Source organism: Gossypium arboreum, chromosome 13 (genome assembly GCF_025698485.1).
Source record: "Gossypium arboreum isolate Shixiya-1 chromosome 13, ASM2569848v2, whole genome shotgun sequence".
NCBI classification, from domain to species: domain Eukaryota; kingdom Viridiplantae; phylum Streptophyta; class Magnoliopsida; order Malvales; family Malvaceae; genus Gossypium; species Gossypium arboreum.
Window position 1 is genome coordinate 43,951,118 of NC_069082.1, and position 22,500 is coordinate 43,973,617.

A 22,500-nucleotide genomic window follows, 5' to 3' on the forward strand; every position below is an offset into this window, starting at 1 on the left:
TCAGTTCCAACGGTTGTTTGATGTTCAGAGACAGGGTATGTGTACCGAAGAATGATGAGCTTATTCAAAAGATCTTGCAAGAAGCACATAGTAGTTCTTTGTCTATTCATCCAGTAGTACAAAGATGTATAATGATTTGAAGAAAATGTACTGGTGGGTAGGAATGAAAAGGGACATTTCAGAGTTTGTTTCTAAATGCTTGATCTGTCAACAGGTAAAGGTCGAACATCAGGTACCTTCAGGTTTATTGCAGCTTGTGCTAGTCCCTGAGTGGAAATGGGACTGAGTTACTATGGATTTTGTGACAGGATTGCCTTTGACACCGAGAAAGAAAAATGCAGTATAGGTTGTGATTGATAAGTTAACGAAGTTGGCTCATTTTATCCCAGTTCGTATGGATTATTCACTTGAAAAGTTGGCCGAGTTGTATATTTTAGAGATAGTAAGACTACACGTGTAATGCCCCCACGCCTGAGACCGTCGCCGGAGTCGAGCACGAGGCATTACTAAACTTATTTGAGCACTTAAACAAAATCGGACAAGCTGTCCAATTGCGTCACAGTTACTTAAAAATTCATATCTCGAGTTCCGAAACTTGAAATCCAATTCTATAAATTTTTCCTTAAACTAGACTCACATATCTATCTATTACATTTTTTCTAGAATTTTTGGTCAGTCCAATTAGTACAGTTTATTAGTTAAAGTCTCCCTTATTTCAGGGTTTGACTGCTCTGACCTCTGTGTATTACAAATCATATATCTCCCTGTACAGAGTTTCAATAACTATTCTATTTCTTTCTCCTGAAACTAGACTCAATAAGGATTCTAAGAATATAAAATACAGCAATTAATTATTTTTGTACAATGTATGGTGAATTTCTAAAGTCAGAACAGGGGATCCAGAAATCACTCTGGCCCTGTGTCACAAAAATTCAAATATCTCATAAAATATAATTCAGATACCTGTTTTGTTCAATCCATATGAAAATAGACTCATTAAGATTAAATTTCATAACTTACTCATCATTTAATTCCATTTCTACCATTTTTAGTGATTTTTCAAATTTACATCACTCTTTGCTTTGTCGATTCTGTTTTATGGCGATTTCACTTTACTAAGGATTTTCATGGACTAAGTAGCATTTTAAACATACATAACATCAAATATGACTTAGATTGGCCATTCCAATGGCTAATCATTTACAAACCCTTTTCTTTCCAAACCATAGCCATATCATAAGATCATTTACACAAAGTGAGTATTTTGCCATACATGCCACATTCAAAACACACAAGCCATTTTACCAATTTAGGCCTTTGGATAGTGTGAACGAGTCTTCGACCTATCCCAATTCTCAACCCGGCTTGTTAAAAACTACAATGAATGAAAATGAGGGAGTAAGCATAAATGCTTAGTAACTTCATATGCAAATAACAAATAACATAACCATACAATTATACCAAACAACCTTAGCATGGTATCACCAAAACATATATCACATTTTTAAACATCATTCATCATCTTACCACCTTATCGTTGTTGTATCTATTTTCAACCCGAGGGTTAAGTACATACCTGTCCAAAGTGTCCATTTCACAATACTTACCAATACGTCACCTGCATCTTAAGTGTTCTTCCATTTCACTAGAAATTTTACCCGTTGAACACATCGGAATATAATTCGGATACATGGATAATTTGCACATAAGTGCCACATTTGTAGCCAAGCTACCCTGTAACCCGCCCATAAGTGAACTCGGACTCAACTCAATGAGCTCGGGCGTTCGCATCCATAAGTGAACTCGAACTCAACTCAACGAGTTCGGATGCCTAGTTACATTTCACGAACTCGGACTCAACTCAACGAGTTCGGACATTTGACATCCATAAGTGAACTCGGACTCAACTCAACGAGTTCGGATGTTCAACCATCCTAGTGACATGTCACTTGTATCCTAATCTATTCCTAAGGTTCAAGCGGGATTTTCCTCGAACACATCTCCTTGCCATCTTAGTAAAATACGAAACCAATACTCGGTAGTACTTTATATTTAACAAATAATACCCTTAATTTGCATTTTATTCAAAATAACCACAAAGCATATATTTCATGATAAAAATCAGCATATCATATATTTAACATCAATAACTTAAAATAACAATTATGCTACCTTATTTACACAAGAACTTACCTCAAGACAAAATTTTTAACAATCGAGCCTATTCCTCGTAAACTTTGTTTTTCCCCCGATCACGACTTGAATCTCGTTTCTCTTGATCTATAATACCAAATTAATCTTATTTAATACATACATTCATTAAAACAGTCCTTAATACAAACTTTGGCAAAATTACCATTTTGCCCCTAAACTTTTGCATAATTACACTTTTGCCCCTAGGCTCGAGAATTAAACCTCATCCCTTTTTATTATGTTTTATGACATTCTGATCATTTTTCCCTTCTATGGCAACATCAAATTCTCACTCTAACATGTATTTATGACTACTAAATTTTTTTATCGATTAAATCTTTTTACTCGTTTTTACTCAAAACCGAGTAGCACAAGTTGTCTAACAAAATTTAAAACCTCATATTCTGTCATAAAACACCAAAATACAAAAATTTCACCTATGGGTATTTTTCCAAATATGAACCATAGGTTGAATTATTGTTAACATAAGCAAAATCGAGCTACCGGGATTTCAAAAACATAAAAATCATTAAAAATGGGGCTTGAAATCACTTACTATGAAGTTTGAAAGTTGAAGAAACCCCAGCTATGGAGGAGAGCAAAAATCGGCAGAACAATATGGAGAAGATGATCATTTTGGGTTATTTTTCCTATTTTTATTTCATTTAATATCCAAATGACCAAAATGCCCTTACTACTAAACTTTCCAAAAATTCCTTCCATGTCCTAATTTTGTCCATGAACTTAAAATTGGTCAAATTACCATTTAAGACCTCCTAACTAATATTTCAAAGCAATTTCATACTAAAAACTTCTAGAATGCAAGTTTTGCAACTTATTCGATTTAGTTCCTAATCTCAACTTAAGCACTTTATGCATAGAATTTCATCACGAAATTTTCACACAATCATGCAATCATATCATAAACCTCAAAATAATTTTAAAATAATTATTTTTATCTTGGATTTGTGGTCACGAAACCACTATTTCGATTAGGCCTTAATTCGGGATATTACAACACGGGGTACTATTATCGATCATTTCAGACAGAGATCCGAGATTTACTTCACGGTTTTGGAAGAAATTACAGGAAGCTTTGGGGTACAAAGTTGAGTTTTAGTATAGCTTTCCATCCTCAGACCAACGGTCAGTCATAGAGAGTTATTAAGGTACTTGAAAATATGCTTAGATGCTGTGTACTGGAATTTCAAGGCAATTGGGACAAGTATTTACCATTAGTAGAGTTTGCCTACAATAATAGTTATCAGTCGAGTTTGAAGATCGCACCTTATGAAGCTTTGTATGGATGTAAATGTCACACACCTTTGTATTGGGCAGAGCTTAAGGAAAATCAGATTTACGGGGTTGATCTAGTTAAGGAAACAGAAGAGAAAGTAAAAGTCATCAGAGATTGCTTGAAAGTAGCTTCAAACAGACAAAAGTCATATGAAGATTTGAAGAGAAAAGAGATTGAGTATCAAGTTGGTGACAAAGTCTTTTTGAAAGTATCCTCGTGGAAGAAAGTTCTCAGATTTGGCAAGAAAGGTAAACTAAGTCCACGTTTTATTGGACCGTTTGAAGTGATTGAGAGAGTCGAACCATTAGCATATCGGTTAGCTTTGCCGATTGAGTTAGAGAAGATTCATGATGTATTTCATGTGTCTATGCTACGTCGTTATCGTTCAGATCCGTCACATGTGATTTCTCAGACAGTGGTTGAGATTCAACCAGACATGACTTATTGTGAAGAACCGGTAAAGATTCTAGCTCGAGAGGTAAAGCAATTAAGGAACAAAAGTATTGCACTTGTAAAAGTACTATGGAATAGACATGGGGTAGACGAGGCTACATGGGAGCCCGAAGAGGCTATGCAAAAATAGTACCCAAATCTCTTCACAGGTAATATTTTCGGAGACGAAAATCCCTAAAGGGGGGACAAATGTGACATCCCGAAATAGGGCCTAAACAAAACAGTGGTTACAAAACCACAAATCCGAGGTAAAAAAAATTATTTTATTATCATATTAAGGTCTATGGCATTATTGCATGATTGTGTGAAAATTTTGTTTAGAAATTTTATCGATAGAGGGTCCAATTTGATATTTAGGACTAAATTGCAAAAGTTGTAAAATGTCTGTTCTAGTTCACAAAGGTACTAAGTACTTGTGATTAATGGGTTTTTAAAGTGGAGGTCCTTGGACAGTAATTAGACCATTATACTAGTTTGGACAAAAATAACTAAAGGAAGATAAAACACCATAGCTTTTAATTAAGGGCATTTTGGTCATTTAGTTATTAAAATGAATTAAAAACAAAATTAAAAGCCAATTTTTGTCCATCTTCAACCCCTTGGCTGAATTTCACATGAGGAAGACATATCTAGGGTTTTTCAAGCTTCCAAGCTCGATTGTAAGTCCGTTTTAGCCCTATTTTTAATGTTCTTTACGTTTGTGGAGTCCTGGTAACTTGATTAAGCTTATTCTAGCAATAATTTAACCTAGGGTTTATATTTGGAAAAAAACCCATAGGTGAAATGTGTTTATTTTTATGTTTTACGGTAGAATATGAAGCTTGAAATTGTGTTAAACAACTTTTGCTAAGTGATTTTACGTGAAAACAAGTAAAACGACATAATCGGTAAAAATACCTAATGTTCATAAGTACATGTTAGACTGAGAATTTGATGTTATCATAGATGGGAAAAATGACCAACATGTCATAAAACATAAGAAAATAGGATGAAGTTTAATTTTCGAGCCTTGTGGAAAAAAGTGTAAATATGTAAAAGTTTAGGGGCAAAAATGTAATTTTGCCAAAGTCTGAGTCAAGGACTGTTTTAATAAATGTGAGTATTAAATAAGCTAATTTTTTTTTTATTACAGATCAAGAAGAAAGAAATCCGGAGTTAGACCGGGGAAAGAAAAAGATAGTGGACTAAATCGATATAGTTGATCGTATTTTGTTTCGCGGTAAGTTTTAGGTACATAAATGCAATATTCTCTTATTTTATTTTAATGTTGTTAATTTCCAGCATGTGCAAATTTTTTTATGAAATTATTCAAAGAAGACTCAAGCATGAATTGACGGAGAAGTAATTTCAAAAAGTCCCGGTTGAACCTTACGAATGTGTAGGATACAAATGTCATGACAATATGGTTTAAGGATGCCATGTAAGACCATGCCAAGGCATGGAAATTGGTAAGGTTTCTAAGGCAAGGATATCATGTAAGACCATGTCAAGACATGACATTGATAAGTTTCTATAAGGCAAAGGTCCCATGTAAGACCATGCCAAGGCATGGCATTGGTGAGTTCATAAGGAAAGGATACCATGTAAGACCATGACAATTCATGGCAATGGTAAGGTACCCGTGTATCCTTAGTATTCCAAGTGGTTCAACGGGAAAATTTAAAGAGAATATCAAGGTAAGGTAAGGTAAGACGAGTTATGCCAAAAAGGTAAGACAAGTTCATGCTAGAAGAGCAAAGGTAAGTATATAATGTTCATGCATGCTTGATAAGGAAAAAGGTAAGTAAAATGTATTAATAAATTTGATTAAGTAAGTATTTAAGTAAGTGAGTAAGTGAAGAAGTTTAAAATATGTCTATGACAATTAATGAAGTTGCATTAAGTAGTATCATGCCAAGTAGTAAGATAATTCTTATGAATGTTGTTATTTCTTTGCATGCAAACTTACTAAGCTTAATGCTTACCCCCTTTATTTTCCTTCTTTTTATAGTTTTGTCAGGCTAACTTGGAGATTTTAAAATACGTCGGAGGTCTGGGCACACTATCACAAGGATTATTTTGGTATAGCTAGACGTTTCATTTTGAGTATGGCATGCATAGCATCGTAGCCATTTTGTGTGTATGATCTTATGATATGGCTAATGAATGGTATGTAAATGCTTGATAATGATTATCTGTTGGAATGGCTAATCAAGGGCATGTTTGGTGTTATGTATGCCTAAATGCTAGTTATTCCATGGAAATCATGAAAAAGGTGAAATTAGCTTGAAAATAGTATCGGACAGCAATAATGACTTGAATTTGGAAAATCACTAAAAATAGTAGAAATGGATTTAGATAGTGAATAAGATATAGAATTAAATCTTATTGAGTCCATTTTCATATGAAAGAAACAGAGTAAATAAAGGAGTTGTATTTTACGAGATATTTAAATTTTGGTGAGACAAGGTCAGAGTGATTTCTGAATCCCCTGTTCTGAATTTAGAAATTCACTAAAAATTGTACAAAAATAATTAGGAGTTATACTTTATATTTAGATTCCTTATTGAGTATACTTTTAAAGAAAATAAACGGCATGGTTATTTGAATTCTTCTGAGGAGAAAATTAATTAAGTAGTGAGAGGTCGGAGCGACCAAACAACAAAGGGAAACTTTAACTAATAAACTGTACTAATTGGCTAGACCAAAAATTCTGAAAAAAAATTTAGTAAGAAGATATATGAGTCTAGTTTCAGAGAAAATTTACGGATTTGTATTTTGAGTTTCGTAACACGAGTTATGATTTATTTAGTGACTATGACGCATATGGACAGTTTATTTACGAAAGATGAAATAAATTGTTTTGATTTGTTTAAGTGATTGGAAAATTTTTATTAATTCTGGTTTGTACCCGAACTATTTGAATTTCATGTTTTAGGGTCTCGAGGACCCTTTTTAAGGACATATTGAATGAATTAAACTAAATTAATTTTAAAAGCAAATTTTTATGCCCCGAATTAGCAAGCTAAGTCAAGTAAAGCCTCGTGCTCGACTTCGGCGACGGTCTCGGGTAAGGGCTGTTACAGGTAGAGACATAATGGTGGTTTGTAAAATCAAAGTGAAATAGGAAGAAGCAGTGTGATATAATTATTATGGCTCTAGCAAAATTGTGCAAAACAAAAGAAAAACTAAAAAAAATGTCAAAACGAGTAAAAGTACTAGAATAATGAAAAAAAAAGCATCGTGAGTGAGATATGTTGAAAAAGTCAAAAGTGACTCAAAAATAAAGTCACAAAGTTAGAAAACTCAATCATTAGTGCACAAAAACTAGTGTGCCAAATTAGGTTAATGGATGACGGCCAACCCTAAGCCTATAAATACACAGGTCTAAACACTTCCTAGACAATTTTTATTGAAGTTTGAGCAGATGGCTTTTGTTTAGTTTTATTCTTTGTTTCTTTCTAGTTTATTTTGTACTTAGGTTTCTTTTATCATTGTAATTTTACTTTTTCTTTTATTTCGTTCTTCAGAAAATCTGATTTGTGAAGACAATCAAATCTTTTTGGATTATTATTCGTGCTAAATCAATATACCAAGATTTTTCTTAAACTCTATTTTTGATATATTATTTATGTTTATCTTTTCAATCAAGTTTATGATGTTTATTACATCCATGAGAAACTAATCCTTTTATGAGAGATTAACGAGTACGTAACATCCCAATTTAGGGTCTAGTTGGAACAATGGTTGTGGGACCACAAATTCGACATAGTAAAATTTATTTTTATTATATTTTTATGGTCTACAATTTTATGGGATGATTTCGTCAAAATTTCGTTCAAAAAATTTGACGTTTGGACACTCAATTTGGTCAAAAGAACTAAATTGTAAAAAGTGCAAAACTTGAGTTCTAGAAGCTAGAGGTGTCTAATTGCTATGAAATTTTAAATTGGAGGTCCTTGTATAGGAGCATTTTGGTCATTTGGTAATTAAAATAATGAAAAGGGAAATAAAAGCCAAATTTATTCTCATCTTCAACCTTTGGCCGAAATTTGCATGGAAGTCATGGCTAGGGTTTTGTTCAAGCTTTTCGAGCTCAATAGTAAGTCCGTTCTTGCCCAGTTTTAATGATTTTTACGTTTTTGAAATCTTCGTAACAAGATCTAGCTATTTCTACCATTTACTTGAGCTAGGGTTGATGTTTGAAAATTTACCCATGTGCTACATGTGTGAATTTTGATGTTTAAGGGCGGAATATGAATGCTTGTTGTGTGTTAAATGACTTTTACTAAGTAGTTTTTGGTGAAAACACCAAAAAGGACAAATTTGTAAAAGTTATAAAATTTGTCATAAAAGTGTGATTTAGTGGAAATTGTCTACAGTTATGGAAATGATTCGGCTAGGCTTAAAGTACAAAGAAATTGAATAAAATTCTTTTTACGAGCCTAGGTGCAAAATTGTAAATATGTGAAACTTTAGGGGTAAAAATGCAAATTTGTAAAAGTAAGATTTTTGGGTCAATTTGAATAGTGTGAGTAATAAATAAGTTATAGTTGAAATGTTAGATCAAGAAAACCAAAATTCGGGCTTAAATCGGGAAAGTACGAGATTATGGACTAAAATGGAATAATTAGTTGTGCTCGGATTCAAGGTAAGTTCGTACGTCAATAATAAATATCAATGTTATACTTGAATGTTAATTGTAACACCCCGAATCCGAGACCGTTGCCGGTGTCGGACACGAGGGGTTAACAAGCCAAAACCACTTATGGCACCGACCAATTTGACATTCCCAGGCAAGCTGGAAAACTGCATCGCTGTCGCCTTAAAAAGCATATCTCGAGTTTCACAACTCGGAAACTGATTCCGTAAATTTTCCCTGAATTTAGACTCATATATCCATCCATATATTTATTTCTAAAATTTTTGGTCGGGCCAATTGGTACATTTTATTAGTTAAAGTCACCCATGTTACAGGGGTCGACTACACTGACCTTCGCGCATTACAACTTGAATATCTCTCTGTACAGGGTTTCAATACTGATGTCGTTTGTTTCTAATGAAACTAGACTCAAAAAGGAATCTTCACATATAAGGCATGACTTCTAATTCATTCTGTATAATTTATGGGTAATTTTCAAAGTCGCGAAAGGGGACCCAAAAACCGTTCTGGCCCTGTCTCACGAGAACTTTAATATCTCTCGGTATACTGTTCATATGATCATTTCGTTACTTTCATATGAAAATAGACTCGTCAAGGTTCGATCACATAATTTATTCACTATTTAAAACCGTTCCTACAAAATTTGGTGATTTTCCACATCCACGTCACTGCAGCTGGCAGCATCTGTTTCGATACTCGAAAACTTACCTCGGATGTTGTCGAACGATTCCGATGGCTATTGGACTACTTTTTCCTTCCCTTTATCGGATTTGGTCCCCCTTTGCTCTTGAGCTTAACGAATACAAGTAGAAGTATTCAATATTTCTATCAATAATGTTTACTAGTAAATCACATTCGGCATCTCATATCATCTCACTTTATTATAATTTATCATTCAACCTTTGAACCAAAACGCCATTATATGGCCACATATACATACATCCATATATTTAAGCTCAAGAATTTTAACATAACATCAAGTGCTCAAATTACTCATGTGGCCTATTACACATGGTCATAAATACACAAAATCAAAAATAATTTCAAGGTTTTTCACACTATACATGTACTAGGCGAATGTACATGCAAATTTCTAACATTCTTCAACAAATTTCTTCTTTAAACAAACATATTTATCACTTTCTTCATAATCAAAATATCATGTGCAAACATATATACACATATAGGTGCATGGCGAATCTCAAGGTGTTCATAACCCTCTAAAACACAAATTTTACCAATCAAGTAACAAGCATAAATCATGCTCATGAATGCATCATGGCGAATACATCACAATCATACCCCATTGAACTTTGGTCATGGTTAAACAAAGAACTCAATGTCTTTCTCAAGATTGCTACAAAGAAATTTCAAGAGTAGTCAATCCATCATTGCATGCATCATTAGCAAGCTTCACATTTAGCATGCAATGGCTTTAACACAATATCAACCTTGGCCAAATACCATTTTTCATGGCATAGCAAGGATTTGAACCATGGCTAACATGCACATCAAGTTAGCAACCAAAACAAGCATGAATCTCATGACACAACCTCATACATACCTTAATCTTGATGCAAGTTTAGCCAAATCTCCTTCTAGATCTCTTCTAAACAAAGAAAATGAAGCAAAATCTCTTCTTCCTCTTAGGAATTTCGGCCAAAGGAAGGAGGGAAAAGATGAACAATTTTTTGTTTTTCTTTCTTAGTCTTTGCTCAAAGAAAGGATGAATGACAACTTTTTTTTCTTTCTTTCTCTCTAGCTACGGCACCATGGGGGGGCATCCATGCTCATTTTTTTTTTTTCATTTCTTAATTCTTTCTACATAATGCACTAACTAAACATGTTGGAAACATGTCCCCTTGCCCATAATCTAGACATGGCCGGCCACTCATCCAAAATAAATGGAGTATTTGACATGCAACTCCATTTATTTTGCTTCATTCCTTTATTAACCTCTTAAAATTACTACATATTTTTAAATCCTTTCACATGAGTCCTTTTTCTTTCAATTCACAATCAAATTAACTAAATCAAAGAATTCAAAATTCACACATGCATTTTCCCATATTCTAGACAATAAATATTACGTTCGAGCATGTCGGTGACTCGGTTTAGCGGTCCCGAAACCACTTCCCGACTAGGGCCAATTTTGGGATGTCACATTAATGCTTGATATTACATGAATTGTAAGTAAATCTGTAAATAATGTGAACATAATGTGATAATTATTTTATTGCTTATTATGTATGCTATGTCTAATGGTACTATTGTAAGCATGAATGATATTAGTGCAATAGAGGTGCAATGTGTAAGTGAGAAAAACCCCGTTTGACTCTTAGCAGTAGTTTAGGATACAAGTGACATGTCACTAGGAATTAAGAAGTCCGAACTCATTGAGTGGTTCGAGTTCGTGATATATGTGGTATCCGAGCTTGTTGAGTGGTCCGAGTTCATAATGGATGTGATACATGTGATTGAGTTCTGGGAAATGGTCTTGTGTGTCCTTCCGGTGGCTAGGTAATCCTTGAGTGGTCAAATACCTGACAGCTTTTGTGAGCAGCCCGTGTAGTTACACCTTGACCGATAGCTTTTATGAGCAGACCCGTGAGTAGCTCCATTACGAGTGTTACATGTTATGAGGTAGCTTTGGCTACGTATGTATATGTGGCACTTATGTGCAAGTTTTCCACATATCCAATAGTATTTTGAGTGTTCAACAAGTAATGCAATGGATGTGATGGAAGTCTCGAGGAGGGCATGTTAAAGAAGGTATGGTTATGTGATATACTACAAGTATGTACGCTAAACTTATGAGCAATACCTGGATGTGGTGAGAAAGTTTATGTATATGTATATATATGAACATATGATAAGTATACAAAAAGGCTTGAATGATGAATGATGAATAATCTTTATGGTTATATTATTATGTCATTGTGTAGTTGAACATGGAATCCATGAAATGGGGAGTTCATGATAAGTTGAAAATGAACTTATGATAGTTATCATTATATTGCACTAAAACAGTTTTGGACAGCAGCAGTAGTCCGACTTTAAAAATCCACCAAAAATTGTGGAAATTGAATTAGAAACTTAATAACAGATAAGATTAAATCTTATTGAGCCTAGTTTCACATAAAGGAAATGGTGTAAACAAAATAATTTCATTTTATGAGATATTTGAATTTTTTTGAGACGGGTTAGAGTGATTTTGGGCTCCCTTGTCTTAACTTTGGAAAATCACTAAACATTGTACAAGAATAATTGTGGGTTAGAATTTATATGAATAAATCCTTAATGAGTCTATTTCCAAGAGAAATAGACGAGAACATCATCCGGATCCCGTATTAAGATATAAATAAATTTTAGTAAAGAAAAGTTGAATCTATCAAACAACAGAATAGAGGTAATTTTGAAGAATAAACTGTACTTATTGGCTAAACCAAAAATTCTAGAAATTTTTTGATAAGGAGATATGTGAGTCTAATTTCAGGGAAAATTATGGGATCTTAATTTAGATTTTCGTAGCTCAAGTTATAAATAATTTAGTGACTATGACTCGAGTAGACAACTTGACTTGAATATGAGCAAATAGTGGAATTATGTGTTCTTTCGATTGTGTTACCAAGAGAACATGTTGTAAGAATTTGGCAAAAGCACGTTAATAAATTGCTTATTATTATTTTTTTACGGGCTTACTAAGTTATAAAGCTTACCCCTCTTGTTTCCATTTCTTTTAGTGTTGTCAGGTTAGCTAAAGGCTAGAGATCGTCGAAGGCAGCATCACACTATCAAATTATCAAGCAGGGGTATTAATAAATATTAAGTGTTTTCAAGTGAGTGATATGTATAGAGACTTAGTACTTTATCATATGTGTTTCATGATTTGGCCAATTGAGTTGGCTTATAATGATTCATTTGTATAGATCCATGAGATGTGGCTTATAATTGATCATTGAGTTATAAACCTAATTGATTCTGCATGGCTATTCTAATGTTGTGATGATGTGCATGTTGTGATGGCTTGATATCGATGGATTTTTGATATGGTATGTATATTTGATGGATGAACTTTGATCAATAGATGTGACAATAATCTTAGTATAAATTTGTAAATTTAGAGTAAGTTAATGATTTTAATGAAGATGACAAGGCCAAATGAATATGGTTTGGTATGTCTAGACTTGATATAAAATGAGTATGAGAAACACAAGTATGATGACATGCAAATGTTATGTTTGTTACTTAATTGAGGATGTTTAATCTTTAATTAGATACCATGTTCTATGCCTCTGATGTTGTACAAGTGTGTGAGGGATTAAAGTTGACCAAGGCTTGGAAAATAGCCTAAGTGTTGCCCACACGGATAGAGACATGGCCATGTGTCTCAACCGTGTGGAAGACACGCCCAGCATACGGGTGTGTGTCTTGGCCATGTGACCTTAAAATATTGCTAACATCATAAACAAAGAGTTACACGGGCTGAAGACACAGGCGTGTCCGAGCCACACGGTCTACCCACATGGGCGTGTGACTCTCCAAAACTAGAAAATTTCTCAAGTGTTGTAAAAAGTTCATAAGTGCTCGGTTTAGTCTCGAACCACACCCGATGTATGTTTTGGGCCTTGTAGGCCCGAATAAAGAATGATAAGCATGTGTTTGAATATTTTTGAATTGGTTGAAATTTTATGGCCCGATTTTATGAAAATGTGTACGTTTAAGTCCAATAATACCTTGTACCCTATCCCAACCTCGGGTATGAGTAAGAGGTGTTATATTTTATGGTATCAGAGCTATAGTTTAGTCAGTTCTCAGACTAACCTAGCATGCATGAGAGTCTAGCTATACATGCCACAAATCTGTGATAGTGTGATGTCTTTCGACGCGAATAAGAATCATCTTATTTGGATAGAGGTACTCTCCAACTGAGCTACACCGACCATGTTAAATGTGATGCCAAGGTATCCAGATAAAGTACAATTATGATAAGTCTAAACTCAGAAAAGTAGGAATAAAAGTTCATGTTGCGATGAGTATCCATGATTGTTTAATGTTCATATGAATAAAATGATATATGATGAAGTGCGAGATGAAAATTTTGATTATGATATACTTATCCATGCTTGTTTAGACATCATATGATGCTATGTGCATGACTTGTTTGATTGAATGAATGGGATAAATAATGTTATTCAGAATCCATAGAATGCATGCATAAATGCACTGTTTAAATGAGATAATTGGGAAGCTCGTGTCATACAAATATGAATAATAGTTTGCCTGAAGTGAATGTTATGCTTGTGAAACTGTTGCTATGATGATAAAATAGTGATATATGCATATGCGTATGAGAGACGAATTAGAGACCTTACAACCCCACCTCCTTACTAGAGTGGTGCTTATAAAGAATTTTATGAGATTTGTAGGATAAGCTCACAAGTGTGAAACTGTAACACCCGTTACTCGGGTCTGAGGCTAAGTCTAGGCACGAGACATTACCATACTTAACCACATTGATACAATCATTTTCGAGTCACCAAGACTTGAATGAAATTTAAAACCTTTTTCTAACCTTGTTTAAACTCCTTAATGTGGGCCTACGAGGCCTCAAACTCTCATTGGAAACCATTCGAAACCAACTCAAGTCCTTAAACCTACTTTATAAAAATAACCCTTGAAACAAGGCACACGCCCATGTGGAAGGGTAACATGCCAGTGTGTTTATTATAACACGGTCGTGCTGATGTCCCATGTGATGCACATGGCCTAAGTATATAGGGACACACCCGTGTCCCATGTCCATGTGAATTAAATTCTAAATTCAAACCTACAGGGGTTTTCACATAGCCTGACACACGCCCGTGCCTATGGCCCGTGTCCCTCACACGGCCATGACACACCCGTTCCCTAGCCCGCGTCTAAAAATCTTGACATTCTATTTCTGACGTTAGCAATCCTTAAGGGTCACACGGCCAAGGCACACACTCATTTGCTAGGCCATGTCCTTCACACGGCTGAGACACACGACCATGTCTCTGCCCGTGTGTTTACTACCATGCATTCTAGCTTGCAAGTTTTACGTGCAGGGGACACACGGCTGAACCACATGCCCATACGGCTAACCGTGTGTCACACATGGCCTAGACACATGCCATTGTGTCTACTCGTGTGGACAACATAGGGCTATTTACCAAGCCATTTGCCATCCTGAAACACAAAATAACAACATCCATCATGCCAAAGATCATTATAGTATGATTCCTCATTCCAACAACCACATCTAAGGCCTTTACACATTTCATATTTACTAAAAAAACCAACAAATTACTCAATCATGAAATAACTTCTTGTATTCATATAACAACTTTCAACTTTAGCCATTTCCGCGGTCTTATACAAAATGAATCAAAATACTAAAGTAAGCTAACACATTTGGCAATTAACAATGACACAAAATTCTAAAGTCAGGGTCCTATACATGCCATAATCAAAATAAATAGATCTAACTATACCAAATGCTTCTATTGATAGTGTGATTGATGCCTCCAAATTCCATTGATCCATGAGCTAATTAGGCAGCACTATAAGAAAATTGAAAGAACTGGGGTAAGCATAAAGCTTAATAAGTTGCATGAAAATAAATATAACGACAACTTTACCATTCATCATCATGCTCATAACACTAAATAGGCATAAGCACAACTTATTCGTCACTATCCAACATAATTCACATAGCATATACTAGGCTCACATCTCATGCATTTCATTTAGGTACCTGTATCACTCACAACATGGTAATACTTTTCTCGTTTAACTTAAATTATAACTTTCACCGTTGAACCATTTGGAATACTATTAGATAGTCTCTAAACCTCAACATAGGGTATAATATCGATGCCATGTCCCAGACATGGTCTTACACTGGCTCATCCATCAAGTTGATGTCATGTCCTAGACATGGTCTTATACTGACTATCGAAATTGAGGCCAACGCCATGTCCCAAACGTGGTCTTACACTAGCTCTCACATATCCGTGCCAACGTCATGTCCTAGACATGGTCTTACATTGGCTCATCTATCAAGTCGATGCCATGTCACAGACATGGTCTTACACTAACACCTCCATACGTACCGATGCCATGTCCCAGACATGGTCTTACACTGACACATCTCGTAGTCGATGCATGTCCTAGACATGTCTGACACTGGCTTACATCTCGAGGCTGATGCATGTCCTAGACATGTCTTACACTAGCTCTAGTCTCAATGCCAATGCCATGTCCTAGACATGGCCTTACATTGGCTCTTATAATGTGGTTGAAGCATGTCCCAGACATGTCTTACACTGGCGCACAAATGACCCAAATGTCATGGCCTGAATATCTGATTTGTTCCTAAGGTTCATCCGGGAGTTTTATTATCTCTATTATCATACATGATTATTTCCAAAAACAAGTAATTCATGCTATTTAAATTCAAGCACATATAATAACGATGTAGTTGCATTATTTAAATACAACTTACCTCGGATTACAAAATGTAGACTACTAGTTCGGCTTAGTCCACTAGCTTCGCTTTTCCCCGGTTTAGGCCCTGATTTTGTAACTCTTGAGCTAAAATGATAGAAATTTATTCATTTCATCAGCATATTAATCTAGACACTCGAAAACTCATAATTGGGAAAATTGACCATTTTGACCCTAGACTTTTACAAAATGACCATTTTACCCCTAGGTCTGAAAATCAATTTTTATCACATTTTCTCATTAAGAAAGCCTAGCCAACTACTTTTCATACTAGGAGCAGCCCATAACTCTCATTATTTCACACATTTATAAACTATTTTACAACTTATGCAAAATGGTCCTTTTTAGGGTTTTTGTGAGAAATCCCTTCACAAAAGTTGTTTATAACACAACCATGATTCATTTTATTTCATAAAATTTTAGAAAACAACATGCCTAATATCATGGAAAACCCTAGACTTTCAGCCATTTTGCAAAATAGTCCCTTTGTTAGAAAGCTCAAGATACAAGGATCTCAAAAGTACAAAAATATTCAAAAAAATCCCTCAAAATCACTTACTTGTAGAGAGACTAAGTGGCTGAAATTTCAAGCTTCAAAAACTTCTCTAATGGCTGATATTTTCTGTCAAGAAGAAAGGATGGAGGAAAAAGATGAAGGCTAAGCTTTTTAGTATTATTTTATCATATATTAGGTCATCAAATACCTAACACTTTGACCATTTAATTTCTTTCTATCATGGCCGGACAAGCCTCTCTCTAAGGGTCTATTTGCCCTTTAAAGACCCTCAATTTAAGGTACATGGCAATTTAACACCCTTAACTATCAAATAATAATAAAATACTTTCTCCAAATTCAGATTGGTGGTCTCGAACCCACTGTTTCATCTAAGCCCAAAATCGGCTGTTACAGAAACCAAAGAGTTTAGCTATAGAATGATTATAAATATGGTCAGAATTTGTAAATGAGTTGATAAGTAAAGACAGAACTTGTAACACCCCAAACCCGGCCTGGAAGTTTGGCTCGAACTTGACGTGTCACATTGAAGTGTTTTTCGAAAACCATGTTTCCATTAAAAACCCTTCTTAATAATTAAAAACTTATACCCTTTTTAAACCTTGTTAGAAAACCTCAGCTGAATAACATTCTTAACAACTTTGTAAAAATCTTGGTAGTTGCGGAAACTTACTTTAAAAACAATTGCGGTTACGTGATGTTTTGAATAACAGTAGTTGCTTTGGAAAATCGTGTTCTAATACTAGCAATTATAAGAACAATAAATAAAATTCCAAATTTGAAATCCAGAAAATTACAACGGCTTTACTACAACCCACATAAAATAATTTAAAGGTAATAATCAAAACTGTAACATAAACAGTGTGTGTGGCTTCCTCCGAGCCCCTAGCAACCCCGATCCATCTAAGGCTGGAAATTACCTGAAAGGTTAATAAACGGGGTGAGTTTACGAAAACTCAGTGTGAAATCCCCTACTATAAAAAGGACGATCAGGTCATCTAAAAGAATTAAAAGTCGCCCCACCTTACTTACAATTTCAGTTACCAATCGGTCTTAGCCCATTACAACAGACAAGACCAGATGGACCTTAGCCCATTACGAATAAGAAACATTATCGAATTGGAACCAAAATGAGAATCGAATCGAATCGATGTAATCGAATCAAAATCAATATTAGTAATGTAATCGAATCGAAATTAGGTGACGAATCGAATCGAAATCGATGTGAATCGAATCGAATCGATATTAATGTAATCGAATCGAAATCGAATTACGTGGCGAATCGAATCGAATGTGAATGCAATCCCAACCCAATCCAGCCGTATACACCCCCGTACCAACCTTACACCATGTGAGGAGACAACTCGACCCACCCATCCACTACACACCATAAAATTTGCGGCATATGCGCGGAATGTATATCGTGACAGAGTCACCAGATCATGAATATTGTGGCGAGCCATCGAATCGATAATGTGGCAAAGCCACCTAACGAAATCGTGGCACAAAGCCATAGATAACTGTAATAACTTTGGCACATAGCCATCAGTGACGGTAATGTAACTGGCGCACAGCCTTCGGTAAATATGATCAACACAGAGTCGTCAACAAATATGTTAGGCACATAGCTACAGGTAAATACGTTTGGCACGAAGCCATAGTCAAGATGGCACAAAGCCATATTTAGGTTGGCATAGAGCTATTAATAACAGGTCTATAGTCGGCACGAAGCCCACAACAACGGCACACAACCTTCGGTAGCGTGATCGGCACTTAGCCATCGATCGGTCAATAGATATTGTGACAGAGTCACCAACATGAGATATTGTGGCGAGCCACGAACGAGATATTTGTGGCATAGCTACCAGAACGCTTCCTCCGTACAAAATCCCAACCCATGCAACATGTCATGTATGCAGAATGTCATGCCTATATTTGAATCAAACAATCACAGTCAAGTCATTCATATCACTAACATATATTTACAATCAAATCAAACAAACACAGGTCCAAGTCACCACTTGTCCACAAGGGCAAAATAAGGTCATTTAACACCCTAGGGGCAAATGGTAATTTTACCCCACAAGGGTATCTTGGTAATTCTATCCTACAGGGGTATTTCGGTATTTCTACCCTACAAGGGTATTTCGATAATTCTACCCTACAGGGGTATTTTGGTAATTCTATCCTATAAGGGTATTTCAGTAATTCTACCCTATAGGGGTATTTCGAAAATTCTACCCTACAGGGGTATTTCAGTAATTTCACAATCAAGGGTAAAACGGTAATTCTGTAAATCGAGGGTAAAACGATAATTTTGTAAACTGAGGGTAAACCAGTAATTCTGTAAATCAAGGGTAAAACGGTAATTTTACAAATCGAGGGTAAAACGGTAATTCTATAAATCGAGGGTAAAATAGTAATTCTGTAAACTGAGGGTAAAACGATAATTCTGTAAATTGAGGGTAAAACGGTATTCTATAAACTGAGGGTAAAACAGTAATTCTGTAAATCGAGGGTAAAATAGTAATTTTAAAAATCGAGGGTAAAATGGTAATTTTGTAAATCGGGAGTACTTTGGTAATTTTACAAGTCGAGGGCATTTCAGTAATTGGTAAACTAAAGTATTCTAAACATGGATAACAATACGAATGGGCCTAAAGCCTATTCTCGGCCCAAATGGGCCCACACGCTCGTGTGGCCCTTTTAGCCCAAACCTAGCCACAGATATGCGATTCACCTAGCCTAGTCCAATATTTACTACACAATCAAACAACTTATCCAATTGGGCCCGTAGGCCCATTGGGCCCACATGGCCCCTTTCGGCCCATTGCGGCCTGAAGTAGCCATCCAACAACAAGAGTAGTGATAAATACACACCTGATTGGAGACTGGAGTTAATCCACGCTCCGAGCACTCTTAGCCGACGCCCAACCCAAACGAGCACACCATAAAGCGAAAGGGATCAGCCAAGAAAGGTACCTTTACTCTCCTCATGGTTCTCTCTATTTAAAGCCGACTTCCCATCCACTCTTATGTTAGCTTCCGATGTGGGATCCTCCAACATCGAGTTTAAATTCAACACCAACTCTTGCCACCTGTTAGCAAAATAAATGCTCTTTGCTTGCTATGGGATTCAACCCATGCCTCCCTCAAATGCTCCACACGCCACTTGCCACTAAGCCATAAGGTTTTTTGTGTCACAATTTCTCCAACAATATTCTTAAGGCCTACCTATTACACCTGTGGTTTGATTCACCTTAGACCAAATTTTTTGCTAGAGTCCAGGTTTAAACCCAGGACTTCTCCAACACTTCTCAACACACTTAACCACTAAAATAAGCCTTCATTAACGAAATTTGCAAGCACAACAGAATATTATAAGCTACCTTCAACCGCTCCCATGCTCAAGGCCCAAAACTTCTAGGCTCAAATTCAGGGTGTTACAGAACTAGAAAGGTATTAGATTGATTTAAAGATTATTCGGTTTACGAAACATCACAATGGGAGAAGAACTTAACTTTGGTAAGTTGACTTATTCAGACACGATGTTGAAAGAATGTAGTAATCGAAATTCCTTCTGAACTTATTTTCTTTAGTGAAAGGAATAATACGGGATTTGTGATGACCGAAATAGTTGAAGGAATAATATTTGAAGGGTAAGATATTGAGTGTGACAGTTATGGCTGAACAGATTTCGGCAGCTTCTTCTAAGGTATTCTATATGTTTAATGGTTCTTGGGATTATTCCTATGGCTTTTGCTCTTCTGATAAAATCCTTGTTCTATAGGAATGTTTTCTAACCATAATGCATAGACGAAAGTATTGATAGTCTGACTGGTATATAATCGGTATTGCTCTATTTCCCTCTGGCATTCTATTCCATTTCATCTATTGGGACTTTATGAGGTAATACACATGATGTTATGATTCTGTTTCTTCTAATTGATGTTTTGTTTGATGCATACATGGGAAGGTATATTATCCTTGTTGCATTTAATTCTAGTGGTTTGGATTGATGTATTCTTCTGGACTTCTTTTCTCTGAGGAATTATTGAGATCCTTCATATTTTTTTCTTATGAGCATTGTTTGGGAACTTTTATTATGATATTGTATCTTGGATTTCTGTATCTTGGATTTCTTTATCTTGGATTTTTTCGTCCTGGACTTCTTTATCTTGGTTTTCATGTCATCTCTATTCCATAAATTGTTGATTATGGCTCATATCTAAAGTGTGTTCTTTGGCCTATGATAACTATGTTAATTACGATCATGCTTCTGGTTGATTATAGTAACATGGTGATTCCGATATCTAGATTTCTCTAAATCTTCGTGAAAAATTTGACACCAGTAAGAGCATAAGTAGTGAAAATGCGAATTTCAATTGGTATGGTGGAATTCTTTTCTCAAGTAAGTTAATCGAAGTTGATGCCTTCAATTGAGATATCCTTGTTACTTAAGTTAATGCAATTGAAATGGTTTTTGATTAGCATGATAAGTGAACCTTGAATGATTACATGTTGAATTATTCTATTGACTGGAAGAGAGGATTTCTTGAAATGTCATTTATTAATGATTAAGACTGACTTGGTTGTTCAATCGATATTGGTTATTGTTTGAAAGATTAAATGAGATATTCATGTGTGAGAATAAAATTACATTTCTTTACGGGTAAAAGGCAGTTAGTCTGAATGAAAAGTATATATTTCTTAGTAGACTTTGATATGATTTAAAGTTGCTATGAATTATAAAGTTATCGCTTTGTGAAAGTTGAACAGTCTATTGCATGTTAGTAAAGTTTGGAGCAGACGAGAACATTGTTAATCAAAACATTAGACCTGGTTTAGCCTACATCAGGTAAGAAATTCTTGATTTTTTAGTGATGTGTCATTAAATAGATTGTGATGCATTTTATGACTAAAAGGTAATGTGGTAGCTCAACGTATCCAATGTTATAGCCAAATCTGAGTATTTGATAGCACAGATGATTAAAGTTGTTAAAAAATGATGAGATAGTTATTGTATGATCTTCGAGAAAAGAAAAATACAATTACTAGAGCTTGGACAAAAAATCCAAAGCTGATACAGAAAGTCACAAGACAACTCACAGGAGTAATGTATTGGTGTTCGATTTGGAACTCGACATTTGTGATCTTTGTGCTTGACTACATGAATTGTTATCAAGATTAAAGTCAAATATCAGGTAATGTCAGAACGATTGTCGCCAGTTGTGGTAATTGAATGAAAATGAGAATGAGATTACTATAGATTTCATATTAGGATTATTCCTATCTTTGAAAGAGAAAGATGTTATATGGCTTGTTGTTAAGTAATTGATGAATTTGCAAATCATGTCGGTATGTACTGAATTTCTGCTTATTAGACTTATGGAATTAAGTATCTTTGAGATTGTTTAATTTCTTAAAATGCTAGTTTTTGTTAATCGAATTGAGATCGGGGATTTATATCATGAATTATTAAAAAAGCCAAATGAGGCTCTGAATTTTAATGATGACCAGAGGTTGAATTACTAAACTATCGGGCTATATAAAATGATAGAGAACTTAAGGCCATGAAGATCGAGCTGGCTACGACATTTGAATCCAAGAGGATTCAAGTATGATGTGTATATATGTTCTGTGACGGTATGGATTCGACCCTTGTGTACCTGAATTCTCTTATAGAAATCAAGATTCGGTTGATGTGTCATATAACAAAGAATTGCTCATGACTTTAGTATGAGAAATTAAAGAGCTAAGTATTAAGCATAGCCTAGGTAAAATTTCTTTAACAATGATTATGAGATAGTGGAGCTTATGCTAAAACCGAACCACTCTTCTAGTAAGACTTTCAAGGACGAAAATCCCTAA

At 35.1% G+C, this 22,500-nt stretch overlaps 1 long non-coding RNA gene across 1 annotated transcript; it reads right to left on the reverse strand.

Annotated features, from left to right (window-relative positions):
• Positions 1 to 17,302: 17,302 nt before the first annotated feature.
• On the reverse strand, positions 17,303 to 19,615 carry LOC128286965 (uncharacterized). The gene is made up of 2 exons (XR_008277654.1): positions 19,510 to 19,615; positions 17,303 to 17,549 (listed from the first exon to the last, which is right to left on the reverse strand). It is a non-coding gene; the product is annotated as an uncharacterized LOC128286965 (long non-coding RNA).
• Positions 19,616 to 22,500: the final 2,885 nt, after the last annotated feature.